Source organism: Chelonia mydas, chromosome 1 (assembly GCF_015237465.2).
Source record: "Chelonia mydas isolate rCheMyd1 chromosome 1, rCheMyd1.pri.v2, whole genome shotgun sequence".
Classification (NCBI taxonomy): Eukaryota; Metazoa; Chordata; order Testudines; family Cheloniidae; genus Chelonia; species Chelonia mydas.
Window position 1 is genome coordinate 83,239,316 of NC_057849.1, and position 12,565 is coordinate 83,251,880.

Sequence of the window (12,565 nt, forward strand, 5' to 3'; positions counted from 1 at the left end):
GTGGGAAAATATTTACCCTGATAAAAGAAGTGTCCAGTAGTCGAAACTTATTGTTTCTCCCTTGCAAGTGTGAACTACTCTTGCGAGAGCTGGCGTCGCCCAGACAGACCAGCCCCAATTTGGCATAAGAAAGGAGAAAGAGAATAAAGGAGTACAGAGGTATAAGTATGGGACCTACAGCACCATGATTTTTGAGTGCTTTTCACTATCTATCTGCTGGTCAGATAAGTGACAGCCTCCCAAGGCTTCTGCAGCTAAGAGGGTCCCTAAGCCTTGTCCCTTATTCGTCTTTCCGCGGAATTGAGTGACCGATCCTGGCTTGGCACCGCTGGAATCGAGAGATGCAAGGAGGGTAAGAAGCACCCACACCTGATCTCCTATCTTTAGTGTACACATATTTTGAAATAGAGCTCTATACTTTGTTTTCTTTTCTTTGGGATTGTGGCTTCTGTTTTGTAACTTGTTTGTGTGTGTAACATCTCTACATTTAAATAAGTAGGCACTAGCAATTTTGTAACCACATGATTAGAATCTAGTTTAATAAATTTTGGTAACCATTGTGCATAAGCCTGACTTGTTTCTCTGGTTTACTGTAAAGCAGCCAACACAATTAAAGAACCTCAGCCGTTTTGGCTATAAAGCCTGGCCATTAGGTGAGAGTACTAAGAGCCTAGCGTTGAGTTGTGCCGCCTCCACGGGGCAAACTCTTGGGGCACCTGTCAGTCAATCCTGACTGCCCGCTGCGAAGGAGCTCTGAGCTCTAGCAGTTAAAGTCACGGGTGTGGAGAGGCTCTTAGTGCTGCCATTGGGGCACCTGTCAGTCAGTGTTGACTGCCCGCTGCGAAGGAGCTCTGAGCTCTAGCAGTTAAAGTCACGGGTGGTTAGGACCTTGGGGCATCCGTCAGCCTAGCCCGGGCTGCCCGCCGCGAAGGGACAGTGCGTCCTAGCGGTTAAAGTCACGGATGGTATAAACGGGCATAGCTGGCACCTCACCAAACATCCCTGGCCATCGACTAACAGATTTGGCGTCACGAACAGGATTGTGATATAGACTGCACTACAGTAACACAATGAAACCAGTCATGATAAACACCACAGAATTCCCTGAGCTAGAGAAAAGTTTGACCCAAGAGGGATGGGGAAATCCTCTGTGGAGCAAAGAACTGCTGGAGAAATATTGGGGAAAACCAGCAGAGATCTGGCAGCATTTCTGTAACTGGAGAACTGCCTGCAAGATGAAGAAAGGGAAAGGAAAAGGTGCTTGTATATGGCTGCTTACTAACATTTGGCAAGCTGCCTGTAAAGATTATCATAGTCTGGCAACAGAATTTAATAGGCTACAACAGGAAAGGGACACACTGCGCAAGGAATGCCAGAATTTAGATACCAGAGTAAGAACACTGAATAGGGATATGGAACATCTTCAGAAAAGATTACTTCCCTTAATTGAGAAAGAAGGGATAGAACGAAGGGAAAAGCTGGAGACTAAAACACGCAGAATCAACCGGGCTAAGGTTGAGACTGCTCTCTGGCTAGACCCTGAGGAATGGGATGGAGACATTTGGGATTCAGCAGATGAGTCCCCCTCCTCTGAAGAGGAAGGTCCCTCTGTAAAATTAAGACCAGCTATCACACATCACAAATCAGAAGAACATGAGGGAAATTTGAGTGGGGCAGAGCTGGATGAAGAAGGGGATGATAATGATCCATCCACCTCTTCAAAAACAAAAAGGGGAGGTAAAAAGGGAAAAGGGAGTAAAGCTCCAACACACTTTACCAAAATTACCACCCGCCAATATACTCCCATGGAGTTAAAAACAATCCAGGGAGATTTTGCTAAAAAGCCTGAGGAAGGTATAATAGAGTGGCTGGTCCGCCTCTGGGACACTGGGGGTGGATATATACGCCTGACAGCCCAAGAAACTGAGCGCCTTAACTTAGGTGCAGGAATATTCCTGGAACACTCAGAGGGGAACACCCCTAAAACACTTTGGTCTCTGGCTTGTCGATGGGCAAGAGGAATTTACCCAGCAGACCGAGATGAACCCACAGTAATGCACTGGACCAACATAGATGAGGTAAAAGCAGCTCTATTAACTGTGGCTGTCATTAGCATGCTTGGCCAAAACCCTCAAGAGTTAGCCTATGAAAGTCCATGGGAGGGTCAGGTAAATGTAGAGGATCTCAGACCCCTGCTTAAGGGAGCTCCGAGTAACCATAGGGCTGTGGCACTGTCCCTTAGATCAGAAGCTGCAGCACATAACAGTACCTTTCGGGCACTGCTAAACCTTCTGGTGTCATACTTTAGAGAATTCGGAGACATCAGAGCACTGACAGGCAAAGCTAAGATGCGTTCCCTTCAGGGAAACAAGGGGGCACCATCTAAAGGACATAAAAACAAGCGAGAGCCAACCCAGGAGGAAAAGGAGCTTAGAGCCAAGTTGTGGAGACAATGTCTGGCTTTAGGGTATCCCAGAGATGTGATAAATGGACTGCCCACAGAGCGGCTAAAATTATTCACCACCTTTAAAAGAGCTGACTGGGAGACAACTAATGCTACTCCCAGTGCACCTCTGCAGCTCTCTCCTCCTTCCCCAGCTGCAAACACCCTGTATACTCCATTGCTGCAGCAACTGCAAGAGTTACCAGAACAGGGAAACTAGCTTGCGGGGGTCACTCTCCTCTCCCAATAAACCAGCTTAAATCCAAAGAGGAGAAAACAACAGCAAAAGACCCCCGGATATATGTAACTGTAAATGACAAACACATTGTTCCTTTCTTAATGGACACAGGGGCTCAAATGTCCATGATTAAGCGAGAAAGTTTTCAGGGCTCGCCACCTACTGGCCGAAAGCAGGTACTTGTTACGGGAGTAAATGGCAGTACCATAACTTACCCATTAGTTAAGATAAAACTGGATATCCCATTGCAACCCCACCATCAGCCCCGAAAATATGAGGTGATTTTGGGCAATGCCAACATACTGGGCATGGACGTTTTAAGAGGAAAGAAGGGAAGGATTAATGGGGAAAGATGGGCTTTTGGAGTCAGTTCTGTTCCTCATGCCACCCACCTGGAAGAGGAAAGCCCTCCCCACTATTCTGTAAACTTACTTAGCAGCGCGCCTGCTCTCCCGCCCTCAACAGTAACAAACATAAAGCAGTATAATGTCCCAGCGGAGGCCATAAGCCCTGTTACTGACCTGATCAAAGATTTGGAACAGCGAGGAATTTTAATTCGTACCCACTCTCACTTTAATTCTCCTGTGTGGCCCATCAAGAAACCAAATGGCAAATGGAGACTCACTATAGACTATAGGAAGCTAAACTGTAACACTGGACCATTAACTGCAGCAGTCCCTAGCATAACAGACATTGTAAACACCATACAAACCTGGGATAAACCCTGGCTAGCAGTATTAGATGTAAAGGACATGTTCTTCATGGTCCCTTTGCAACCAGCTGACCAGGAAAGATTTGCTTTTACTTGGAAAGGTGTACAATACACTTTTACCCGAATGCCACAAGGGTTTAAACACTCACCCACTATTTGCCATGGGGCACTGGCAAAGGTCCTAGATGACCTTATACTGCCACCCAATATACAAACTGTGCAATACATTGATGACATCTTAATAGGTGGGAAAACCTCAGAAGAGGTACAGGAGGCTATGAATCAAATCAAAGAAGCACTAGAAGCCCTTAATTTAGAGTTACCAGCTGAGAAATGCCAAGGTCCCTCCCAAGAGATAAAATTCTTAGGTACTGTATGGATGGGAGGTAGGAGGTCTGTGCCTAATGACACTGTGCAAGAGCTAAATCAGGCACCCTCCCCTGACAGTAAAGATCAATTGAGACAGATTTTGGGAACCCTGGGGTTTTGGAGAAAACATGTACCTGGCTTTGCCATTATAGCCAGACCATTGTACAATTTGTTAAAGAAAAGTGCTGCCTGGGAATGGGCTCCTGCCCATGAGGAAGCCCTCAGGCAACTGATAGGGGAGATACACACCTATCAGGCTCTGGGTCCCATACATCCTGAAGCCCCATTCCATTTGTACCTAACTGTGGGAGCCACTGGAATGTCTTATGCTCTCTGGCAAGAAAGTGACACTGCTCCCAGACGACCAATTCAGTTTGGTTCCAAGTCATGGCAAGGGTCACAGGCTAACTACACGCCTTATGAGAAGGTGCTTCTGGCAGCTTACACAGCCTTGAGAGAAACTGAGGAATTAACTCAGAATAAGGACATCACAATTCACACTCCTCTTCCAATCATTAAACCTATATTGGAAGGGAAAGAGTTACCACCTGGTGTAGCACAAAAAAATGACTGTCCAAAGATGGGCACTTTACATACACCACAGGGTAGGTAGTGCAGACACTGCACAAAACCCCACTATGATTCAGGAATCCCTATGGAAAGTAGGAATGCCTGATGAATACAGCCTACTTCCACAGCAATCTCCCATTAAGGATGCTGCCCCATTTGACCCTTCTAAGCCTGAGGGAGTATGGTTCACTGATGGCAGTGCCAGGCTGGTTAAAGGAAAATGGAAGGGAAAAGCTGCAGCAGTGCCTGCAGACACCTCTGCAGCACCCCTAACTGCTGAAATTGATGGGTCAGCACAACTTGCAGAATTGGCTGCAATTAAACTGGCCTGTGAAGCAGGAGCCACCGCAGTATATACGGACTCCTATGCGGTATGGGCAGGTGCCACTCAGTGGATCACTAACTGGAAAAATAACCACTGGGAAATAGGAGGTAAACCAGTATGGGGACTGGAATACTGGAAGTGGTTATATCAGCATGCCCTGCAACAACCCCTGTCTATAGGACATGTCTCAGCTCATCAGAGGAATAATACCCCAGCTGCACAGTTAAACAATTTAGCCGATGCAGCTGCCCAGCTCTTTACCACACAAGTAGAATGGGAACGCTTATATTCATGGTTACATGATAATTTAGGACACACAGGAAGTGATGAGTTAGTGCGGCAAGCACATATCAGGGGGTGGCCTATCACCCACAGACAGGCTAGAGACCTGGTGCAAGCCTGCGCTATTTGTGCTGAGACTAGAAAACATATAGCAGAAGGACAAAGGTTTGCCAGGCTAAGAGATGGAAAAACACTATGGGCAACCTGGCAGGTCGATTATGTCGGACCACTGCCCACTACAAGGCAGAGGTGGAAATACATCTTGACTGGGGTAGAAATTGTTTCAGGGATTGGTTTTGCATATCCAACCCGATTGGCAACAGGGTTGTCCACAATTATGGGACTAAACCGCTTAACAGCAATTGTCCCAATGCCTCAAGAAATCCAATCAGATAATGGTTCGCATTTTAAGAATAAACTTATAAGGGAATGGACCCTTAACCATGGAGTCCAATGGACCTTCCACCTTCCATATCGACCTCAATCTAATGGCATGGTCGAGCGCTGGAATGGGTTGCTAAAGAATCACTTGAAGCCTACTGATGGCACATGGGGAGACAGACTGGACGAAGTGGTGCAGAGATTAAACAAAAGACAGACTCCTACAGGAAGTCCAATCAGCAGGGGATTCTTCCCTACAGGGAAAGCTATCTCCCCTGCCAGAACACCACTGCACAGTTCCAAGTATGCTCCCGGGGACACTGTTGTGATTAAACACCCAGCCCTGGGAACCTTTACCTGCGTTTTGCACGCCTATAAAGAGAAAGGTGTATGGAGTGCCTTAAATGCTGATAAAAGGCGAATAACCATTACAGAGGCTTGGATCGCATCCAAGACCGGCTGACCATGTGATTTATTGCAGGAATGGTCCCATGGTTCCGAGCAACCTGCCAGCTAACCTGTCAGCAAAATGGACCATGCAGCAGATCTGTTTGATCACTAGAGACTACTATGGACTGTTGATATATTTGCCATTACTTATAATAGCAGGTGTAATTTTTGCTTTTGGTTTTAAAATAAGTTTTTTAGCTAGAACACGACCCACCAGAGATATGTTCCTGCAAGCCCTCATGATCCTTCTGTTGGCTCCAGTCACCTTGGCAATACCAGAACATCCTCTTCGGGGAGCAATCCAAACCATCGCCTCAGCTGCTGGTGCTACAAATTGCTGGATGTGCACCTTGCTAAATTCAACCAATGGACTGGGAATTGAATTTGTACCACTCAGCCTAAATGATTGGTGGAACAAAAGCGACATCTTTCGGTGGGGACCACCAGCATGGTACACCACCAACCCTCGCATTGACTCGGGGGGGGTGGGACAATGGCATCGCACTGTTTGGGGACGGCCTGTGGAATATGTAAAGGGATACACTTGGGATTTTCCCTCTCCCCGTTTTTACATTCAGTTGTAAATACTGTTTTAACCATTTTAATTATTGTAATTGTTTTTTGTGTAACTTTATGTATTATGAAGCGTTTGATTCAAACTGCTCTTTCCTCCACACAAATCAGATACCTAGAGCTAAAAAGGGATCCTAACCAATTCCGCGAACCCTCATCCTCTAATTTGGTTGTTGGGTATTTCTAGATTTCCCCAAGGAGGGCAAGAGGTGCTGGCATCACCGCCACCTTGCAATCTGGGATGTAGTGTGGTGCATCAGGGGGTGGAATGTAGCCAGACAGCCAGCCCCCCCCCCTCAGACCAGCATTGCTGGAAACACACGGGAGCCAAAACAACAGGGCACTCAACATAAATTCCAGCACAGCCTTTGAAGCTGTGAGAAGCACAGGTGTGCTGTGACAATGTGCCTCTGGGAACATATACAACGATTAGGCTCACAGCAGACAGAGAAGCTGTGACAGACATGGCTCTTAGCCCCTACTAAATAGCGTGATGCACACACCCCAACATCCTAGGTGGGAAAATATTTACCCTGATAAAAGAAGTGTCCAGTAGTCGAAACTTATTGTTTCTCCCTTGCAAGTGTGAACTACTCTTGCGAGAGCTGGCGTCGCCCAGACAGACCAGCCCCAATTTGGCATAAGAAAGGAGAAAGAGAATAAAGGAGTACAGAGGTATAAGTATGGGACCTACAGCACCATGATTTTTGAGTGCTTTTCACTATCTATCTGCTGGTCAGATAAGTGACAGCCTCCCAAGGCTTCTGCAGCTAAGAGGGTCCCTAAGCCTTGTCCCTTATTCGTCTTTCCGCGGAATTGAGTGACCGATCCTGGCTTGGCACCGCTGGAATCGAGAGATGCAAGGAGGGTAAGAAGCACCCACACCTGATCTCCTATCTTTAGTGTACACATATTTTGAAATAGAGCTCTATACTTTGTTTTCTTTTCTTTGGGATTGTGGCTTCTGTTTTGTAACTTGTTTGTGTGTGTAACATCTCTACATTTAAATAAGTAGGCACTAGCAATTTTGTAACCACATGATTAGAATCTAGTTTAATAAATTTTGGTAACCATTGTGCATAAGCCTGACTTGTTTCTCTGGTTTACTGTAAAGCAGCCAACACAATTAAAGAACCTCAGCCGTTTTGGCTATAAAGCCTGGCCATTAGGTGAGAGTACTAAGAGCCTAGCGTTGAGTTGTGCCGCCTCCACGGGGCAAACTCTTGGGGCACCTGTCAGTCAATCCTGACTGCCCGCTGCGAAGGAGCTCTGAGCTCTAGCAGTTAAAGTCACGGGTGTGGAGAGGCTCTTAGTGCTGCCATTGGGGCACCTGTCAGTCAGTGTTGACTGCCCGCTGCGAAGGAGCTCTGAGCTCTAGCAGTTAAAGTCACGGGTGGTTAGGACCTTGGGGCATCCGTCAGCCTAGCCCGGGCTGCCCGCCGCGAAGGGACAGTGCGTCCTAGCGGTTAAAGTCACGGATGGTATAAACGGGCATAGCTGGCACCTCACCAAACATCCCTGGCCATCGACTAACAACAGGCTAATACATAAGTCAAGGAATGGAAATGTGAGACACATTGGTTTAAAGAAGAATACAGGAAGGCTTTCTTATGGTAGGTTGGTTGGCCTGGATAGGGTCTGAGAGTAGGCCTCCAAAAGACAGCAGTTTAAGTCTTGCCACAGACATCCTGTGTGATTTTTAGACAAGTCATTTAATCTACATTGTGCCTCACTTCCTCATCTATAAAATAGGATAAACCTTCCCAATCCCAAAGGGCTGTTGTAAGGATAAGACCCATTATTGTGAGATGCTCAGGTGCTATGGTATTGACAGACTGGATAGATTTATGGAAATAAATCAATTAAAACATGAATTAAATAGATTCCACATCCTTTGAAAAGCTCCTTGATAATTATTCTATTTGGAATAAGCCACCACTTTAAAACAAAACATAGTTTTGTTCCCTGAGGGCAGAAAGCCCTTTTTGTAGAGCTCTCGAAGGGCTTTCTTGGTCAGCTGCTCTCTGGATAGTGATGTCTGACTGCCTTACTCAAGAGGCAACTTTGAAAAAAGTATGTCTCTTTAAATAATCAGATTGATTGATTCATTCAGAGCATGAAATGATTCAATCTTAAGGGAAGCCACAATATTTCTGAGACTTCAGGATATATCATAAGTAACCCATTCATTACATTACAGAAAAAAAGTGTCAGATTTGCATACTAAGTAACCAATCAACAAGTACTACAGAAAGGGCACTTCATGCTAAGGGGGAAATAGACATATTTAGCATATAGAAGACTTCCTGTACATTTAGCTTTATAATGTCATGCTTGAGATAACATTACGGATAACAAAAAACAGAATACTAGGTCTCGGTAGAACAGAGGAATATTTGGAAATAAAATGTTAGTCTTTTCTAAAAAAATGAGGGGCAATTGAAATTGGAACTGTGTTTAATGGCTCGGAAATAATGTTAATGAGTTAACTCCCAGCTTGACCACGTCAGTCTCAAAGTCAAAAGTTCCTCCAAGCCAACGGGCTGAGGTTAAGGCACCTCAGTTTCATAGCCAACAGTACACAAAGGAGTGCTGTAGCCAGCACCATGTCTAATTACCCTTGACTGAAGTAACCCAATGGATCAGGTACCCATTTTGCAACTGGGTGGGCTGGAGATGACCTCAGTGAGTTCAAGCAAGACCCAAACCCCTCACTTTCAGCATTGTAGTCAAGCATCCAAACCACTCAGGCCACCCTTTTGTCTGCCTCAGTTAATTTAACTAGAAGATTACTTAAACTGTATCTAATGCCTGATTGTTCCTAACAAATATTAATGGCCTGATTTTGTGTAATAAGAGCAGAATGAAGCTAGTCTGGGCAGTCTATGAGTATAACAAACCATGTAGATTTAACTGGTGGGAGGGAAACGAGATAGAGAGGCATACACAACTTAATGTGGTTAGATCTGAATCCTTATCATGTTGTCAGATGGTGCTTAGGGCACAAAAAAGTCTCCTTCATTCTTGTCTATCATGCTGTTTGAGAGACTAGGTGGGTGAGGTTATATCTTTTATAATATCCAGGGACCAACATGGCTACAACTACAAGGAATATATCATGCTGTTTGTCAGAATGGCTATCTTGTTATGTCTCCATAACTTAATATTTTATGAGTCTAGGTTGTTGACCTACCACTCAGCCCTGAAGCTGAAGAACCAGGAACTGCTTTTTTCTCTGATCCCTACCATTTGACCTTCCCAGCTTGGGTGGCCCTACCCAGAGTCAAACTCCCACTGGCAGAGCTCTCAGGCCAAATAAGCCTTTGCACCATGTCAAGGACAAGGTGCGCTTCTCAGGGGAGAAAAGTCACCGAATAGTTTTCAAAACTAGTTAATTGAAAATGTATTTGTTCAAAGGCAATTTGTTAGTGGAAATTATTAGAAAAAGAGGTAAACAATACTGATCTGATTTCTTTTCTCTCACCAATGTAAACCATACTTAACACCACTGAAGTCATGGAGGTACTATAGTGTCAAACCAGTGTAAATCAGAGTAGAATCAGGCCCACAAATTCTACATTATTTTTTTCTATTTACCTTAAAAAGAGACCTTTTAAACATATAAGGATGACCTTAATGCTATTATTATTATTATTTATTAATACTTAATAAATAATAAATAAAATGGCCACCATTTCATCTTAATCTTGGAGTAGCTGCTTTGTAAAAGCAACAGTCAAATATATTTTTGCTTTGTTATTTCTATGCATTTGTTCTAAGCATGGAAATTAAAAACAGAGAATTTAAACACTGAGATCTTCATCCAGCTCCTGTTGAAGTCAATGGTAAAACTCTCATGATTTCAAAGACAGAAGACAGGTTCCTGGGGTGGGGAGGGGGTGGGGGAGAAGGTGACTGCTATTTACTACTATTTCAGTGAACTAAGCTATCTGAAAGACAAAAGAAGAAACTACCGGGTTTTCTTTGAAAAAAAACAAATCCAAAAGTTAAGTCTGGGAACAGTTAACTCAATAATGTAGAGAAAATCTCCCCATTTCATGAAAATGTTATCAAGGACTCTTATTTACTAAATTTATCAATAATTGATAATGAAGAAAAAGGCTTTTTGAGTAGCTTGGCTTCTTTGTTTGAGAAATTGATTGTAACTTTGCTGAATCAGAATAATATAAGGTTTGATAACATGTTGTCTTTTTAAATAATTGAAATTAATGCTACATTAGGAACAACATTTGATTAGTTCTTTGTTTCCCTGTTTCATATGTAATCTGGGCTAATTTAGGATGTCAGACACCTTTTCTTTTTATTACCTTGTCTGACTTCCCCACTGCTGTTAAAACTGAGATGTTACTGATAAAATTTAATTGAAGTATTTTTATTGTTTCTTTTCCTTGTTCCTTGAACAAATGTTTATCAATAGTATGTTCTTATTTTTTTATTGTATTAAAGTATCTGAAAATTCTTAATAACATAATTTAAAAATAATCACAGGAAAATAAGAATTAGAAAAGTTAGGAAAGTGCTCTCTCTCTCTCTCTCTCTGACTCTCGCTCTCTCTCTCAAAATAAAAAAAACCATGAAAAATACAGAAATATTAAATAAAAAAGGAGCTGGAATTCCTAATCATGGGATTTGTGTAACAACAAAAAACTATTCAGTGCAAACTAAAAGAAGAAATTCAAAAGCTTAGCATAAACTTAAGAGGAAAAAGTAGGCAGGATTCAAGAGAATCAAGTCAGAAAAGAATAAAAAATCTTAGCATAGAAAAGAAGAAAATTATATTTATCTTTAATGCACATGGACATTATAATAAAATACACATGAACTGTGTAGCAAGATGTTCCATTATGTTGAAATGAAGGAACTGTAGAATTTTGTAAGGCACTATAATCAAGTTAGAAGTATTTAATGAAACTACAAGTGGAGGAAATTAAATTGTCCTGAAGTATTTTATTGAAAATGTCAAGCATTCACTACACAGAATGGGGATAGGCAAAACATTTGGCATAGATGAAAGCTCCATTGACATAGGAAATAAGTGGGATAATCAATAGAATTGTCAAAATGTTTTTGCTTGTCTTCATGAAATAAAAAGTTCCATCTAGGGTGACCAGATTGCAAGAGTAAAATATCAGGACACATTGGGTGAGCGGGCGGCGGGGGGGCGGGGGGCGGCGAATAGAGACAGACACAGGTGCACAGCCCCGACCAGAGCCATGAGAGGGGGCCTATGGGGGTGGGCCCATGCTGCGGCACACAGGTCCCCTGCCCAGCGCCCCCCCACAACCCTTCCACCACAGATGCACAGTGATGTGCACACGCACCCCTGCCCAGTGCCCCCCTGCCCACAGCCCCACCACCGCTACCCAGCACCCCGCACAGAACCCCCCACTCGCTAGTTTCCCAATACACACAGGTTTCCCCTCCCTCCCTTCTTCCCTTCCAGTGCCCTTCCCCACAGCCCCCCACCACAACTACACAAATGCCCCACACAGACCTCCAGTGCCCAGTGCCCTGACACACACAGATCTACCCCACTGCCCAGCACCCCCCAACAGGCCCCCACTGCCTGGCACCCCAAAAACACACAAACCTCCCCCACTGCCCAGTGCCTTCCAGACACCTCCCAGACACTCACCATCACACCCTGCCCCCTTCCCCGGCCACACTCACCAGCTCACTCCCTCACTCACTGGGAGGTCTCTGGCTTCTCGGGTTAGAGCAGCGGGGGGAGTCTCCAGACTCTCCATGTGCTCTGCCCGACACAAGCGTGAGTTCCATGGCTCCCACTGGCTGGGAAAAGCACCAATGGGAGCTGTCAGAGCCGCTGAGTGGGGTTGCAGGCGCCGGCAGCACGCAGAGCCCCCCCATCCTAAGAGCCAGAGGGACCTGCCAGGGGGCGAGGTGGGGAGTCCTGGTGATGCTTACCTGGAGCGGCTCCCATCCTGGGAAGCATCCGGCAGGCAGGTCCCTCTGGCTCCTAGGTTATGGGTTGGGTCGGGCCTAGGGTGACCAGATGAAATGGACAAAATATCAGGACACAGGGGGGAAAAAAAACAACGCCGGAGTGGTCAAAGCTGCAATATCGGAACAAGTGGCATCCCAACCGTGCATCGGTTGGGACGTGGGACAAAGAACTAAAAATCAGGACAGTCCTGATTTTATCGGGATGTCTGGTCACCTTCCTCAGGTCGGGTGGGGGGG

At 44.8% G+C, this 12,565-nt stretch overlaps 1 long non-coding RNA gene across 1 annotated transcript; it reads left to right on the forward strand.

Moving 5' to 3' along the window:
- The first annotated feature begins 293 nt into the window (after positions 1-293).
- On the forward strand, positions 294-6,159 carry LOC122462061. The gene is made up of 2 exons (XR_006284400.1): positions 294-352; positions 5,961-6,159. It is a non-coding gene; the product is annotated as an uncharacterized LOC122462061 (long non-coding RNA).
- The last annotated feature ends 6,406 nt before the right edge of the window (positions 6,160-12,565 follow it).